General features: G+C 37.5%; 1 pseudogene; it reads left to right on the top strand.

The window, feature by feature from the left end:
• LOC103598858 overlaps positions 1–3,308 on the top strand; it is a 20,521-nt pseudogene extending 17,213 nt beyond the window's left edge.
• The last annotated feature ends 1,095 nt before the right edge of the window (positions 3,309–4,403 follow it).

Below are 4,403 nucleotides of genomic sequence, written 5' to 3'. Positions count from 1 at the left end.
AATCAATAAATATTTATTAACCACCTTTCGTTTTCTAAGAATTCTAGGAAGTTTCAAAGTAAATGAAAGGTATTATCACTACTTGTGGTGGACATACACTAAGGTGGACATAACTTCAAGGAGCTACACCTTTGTATAAGGTCCTCCCCTTGAGTGCAAGAAGAGGTGACTTAGTTGCTTCTAACCAATAGAATATGGGTAAAAAGATTAGACATATGTAGAATGTGAAGGGATTTTTCAGAAGTTAAGCACCATTGATTTTGTGTTAATCTTAAGGTAGCTTATCTTTGGTGAGCCTGGCATAATCGGATGAAAGCCCTTAAAAGACACACCCAGCCCTTTTGTGATACTCTTCCTCAATGGTTTTAAAGAAGTAGATTAAAATGTTGTGAGAGGGCTGATGAGGAGGCTGCATAGCAAGAAACTGTGGGCCATCTGGAAGAGCCAACAGTGCTTTATGATTGACAGTAAGAGAACTGTGACCTCAGTACTACAACCACAAGGAACTGAATTCTGCCAACGACCACATAAGCTTGGAAGAAGACCCTCAAGCTCCAGAAAGGAACACGCCTAGCCAGCACATTGATTGTAGTCTATGAGACCCTGAGAAGAAAATGCAGTTAGGTTGTGCCTGGACTCCAGAAATATGGAGATAATGTTTTAAGGTTGTGGAAATTTGGTACACAGCAGTAGAAAATAAATACATTGTCTTTGGATCATTTCCTGAGCTATTTCCATAGCCCCAGACTTGTATTTAAAATAATAGAAACAGAAATAAAACAAATTAGAGAATAACACAGGTCATCCAATATATCACCAAAAAAACAAGTTAAATCATCTGTTGTATATTTAACAAGCTTTGCAAAAAAAAACAGAACTGGGTAAAAATATCATTGCATGTTGAAAGCTGTTTATTTCTTGAAACAGTTTTGTTTTGTAAAGAACCCAAAATGACTGTTGATTCAACCTCATTAAACTTCATTAACATCCACAGTTTCAATGTTAAGCTGTCTTCTTGCTCCTCTTGCTACTCTTCTTGAAAACATAAATTCTTTTCAACTTGAACAAGGAGATACTGGACATTTTAGTTTAAGATTTAGTGCTTATCATATAGGTCTTTTGGAAAGCTAACATAATTCTTAAACGGGTCATACTTACTGAGCAATAGTGTTTTAATATTAGGTATTTAATGACCACATCAAATACCAGACCCGTTCGTGGGAACCATCAGTTTTCTATGAGGAAAAACTTGGAAAGTAAAAATTGCCATGCCATGTATTTTATCCATAGAGTTTATCATTCAACAAGGATACATTGAAAATGAGAGAAGGAAAAAGTTGAAAATTAAGCTGGAACAAAAGGAGGGAACCAGGACTGTTCTTGGCAAACCAGACTTTTTGGTCACTGCTGTTATGAAGCACCTCCCAGATAATAGGTACAACACTATTCTTATGTTTATTAACTATATGTAGAGATTTACTATTTATAGTTTTGACTGATACCCCTCCAATACACACACAGAACCATTTTAACCTAAAAGAATGTCATGGATTATTCTAAATTGATTAAATTTCAGCTGAGAAAACCAGTGTTCCATGCTCTAATTCTAGGTGTCTTATTAAAATTGTGTTGTATTCAATCTCTTACATATTCTGATTTTATTTCCTTTGTTTCTGTGCCCAGTGCTCTAAAAATATTCTGCTTAGCTCATTCAATATGGACCAACCTCTCCTTCTTTTTCTTTTCTTTTTTTTTTTTGTTCTCTCTATTTGACAAGCAATGTAGTATAGGGATTAAAAGCCAGGTGCTGGATTCTGGCTGCCTTGGTTCAAATCTTAGCTCTACAATTAATGATCATCAACAACTTAATTCATCTTGCTGTGCCTTAATTTTCTAACTTGTAGTTATGAATAAAAATGAGGGTTTTAAAAGTACCTACATCACAAATTGTTGTGAGATGATGTTGAGCACCTGGCTAAGCACTCAATAAATGCTGTCATTACTATTATTTCCCTATTAGTAAAGTTCCCAAGCAGGCCAAGTCACTTAGGTGTTATAGTGCTACACACTTTTCTATAACTAGGAAAGTAAAATTAATGCTTTCTAAAAATGAGCTTGATAGCCTAAAAAGAAACCTGCTTGGTATCTGCTGACAAATCTTTCTCTTTTATGCTGTGTTAGGCTCAAAGAGGAATGTGGTAATATGCTATTAATGATGATATCACTAAATAAACACTGGTCATCATTTAGAATAGGTTTGAAAAAACATTTATATGTGAAAATTTCACCCCACACTGAATAACTTAAATTGTAAACTGGTATTCTCCCTCTCTCTCTCTCTTTCTCTCTCTTTTTAACCTGAAGTAACTATCTCATGGTTTTATCAGTAATTGAATTGAAATGTTAGTTAAGGAGACACAGACTGAAAAGTCTCTAAGATCTTAGCTGTTCTCTGAGAAAACACCAAAGGGCCGATGACGCTGGTGCAGCAGGAGGACATGGAGGCCCTGGAGGCCCAGGAGGCCCAGGACCCTGGATTGGGAGGCCACAGTGGCTTCCACAGGGGCTTAGACAGTGGCATCCAGAGCAGAGGCCCTCTGGGGCCAGGGCCAGGGAGTTCATGAAGGCAGGGCCAAGGACAAGAAGTGGATCCCCTGTCATGAGGCTCAAGTGCCTGGAGGAGATCTATCTCTTTTCCCTGCCCATCAAAGAGTTTGATATCATTGATTTTTCTCTTGAGGGCATCCCTCAAGGATGAGACTTTGAAGATTATGCCAATGCAAAAGCAGACCTGTGTTGGCCACTGGACCAGTTTCAAGGCATTTGCTGCAATCGGGGACTACAACAACCATGTTTGTTTAGGTGTTAAGTGTTCCAAGGAGAAAGCCACCTCCATTCAAAGGGCCATCATCCTAGCCAAGCTCTCCATAGTCTAGTTGTGGAGGAGCTACTGGGGCAACAAGATTGTAAAGCCCCACACTGTCCCTTGCAAGATGACAGGCTGCTGCAGCTCTGTGCTGGTGTGCCTTATCCCTATTCCCAGAGGCACTGGCATTGCCTTGACCCCTGTACCCAAGAAGGTGCTGCTGATGTCTGGTATTGATGACTACACCACAGCCATGGGCTGCATGGCTACCCTGAGCAACTTCGCCAAGCCACCTTTGATGCCATCTCCAAGACCTACTGACCTCTGGAAGGAGACTGTGTTCACCAAGTCTCTCTATCAGGAACTCACTGACCATCGTGTAAAGACCCACACCATAGTCTCCATGCAGAGGACCAAGTCTCCAGCTGTAGCTATAACATAGGGTTTTTACAAAAGGAAAAAGTAAAGTTAATTAAGCTGTTAAAAAAAAAAAAAAAAAGAAAGAAGAAAGAAAGACCTTAGCCAGCTCTCAAGGAAATGATTTTAAAACAAAGGACTATGGCAACGGAAAAATGTTTGCATACTAAAGCCAAAACAGATTTTTGTAACTTTGGACTTTAGAGACTAAGATTCCAGCAGGATTAACTGACTGAAGTTGTAAGCATGCTTGATAGGTCTGAATCAAGTTCAAGTATTGACATTTACAATCAGTGCCCTAGAATTAGATATGGTTTAATCTGACAATCAATTTCAATAGATAAATCATTCCTCATGAGAACTACAATACTGTTAAGAGTATAACATATCACCTTTGGAAGATGAACACATACCCCATGAAAGATACTTTAGGTGACTGTATGGTAGAAATTTGATAAGCCTGGCCAGAGAATGCTTGCTGTGATTCATTTTGCTAATTTGGTACATTAGCTCAAATTTGCTATTAAACTTAACAAAGATCCTGTTAATCAGTTGCCAAAATATCCAGTTTCATATTTCCAGGAAAAAAAAAAAAAAGAAAGAAAAGCAAGGGAAAAACAAAGGTGATTTTTGAGATGTCAGTCAAATATCTCTCAATATTTTAGAAAGGTGAGTCATCTCTTGGATATATTATTTGTTTTTATTACATCATTTGGTTTGGAAAAAAAACAATGACACAAAATAGAAGCACAGCAATCTTCAATGAAGAAAGTTGAGTGAATAGATACATTTTTTTCTTTTTTTTCACATTTTGGGGTGAAATTCAGTAAGCCAATATGAAGACTATGAATAATATACAAGAAAATAGGTTGAGAAATGACTCTTGAATTTAAGCTGCAGACCTATAAGACAAAGTAAAATAAAGAACTGAGTGATTCTCCTAAGAACCTATACAATGCAAATAAATAGGAAATGTAGCCCCTAACCCTCCTTTTGAAATGGAGCAGATGGTCCTTCATTCTTTTCTTTACTTGAATGGTACAGCCAGAGACTTCATAAATTATTGAGATTTGATTCTCAAATTTATATATTTATCGCTGATGTCTGGTGTGAAAATTAA

This window comes from Galeopterus variegatus, unplaced genomic scaffold (genome assembly GCF_000696425.1).
Source record: "Galeopterus variegatus unplaced genomic scaffold, G_variegatus-3.0.2 Scaffold2759, whole genome shotgun sequence".
NCBI lineage: Eukaryota > Metazoa > Chordata > Mammalia > Dermoptera > Cynocephalidae > Galeopterus > Galeopterus variegatus.
This window is presented reverse-complemented; position numbering and strand designations above follow the sequence as displayed.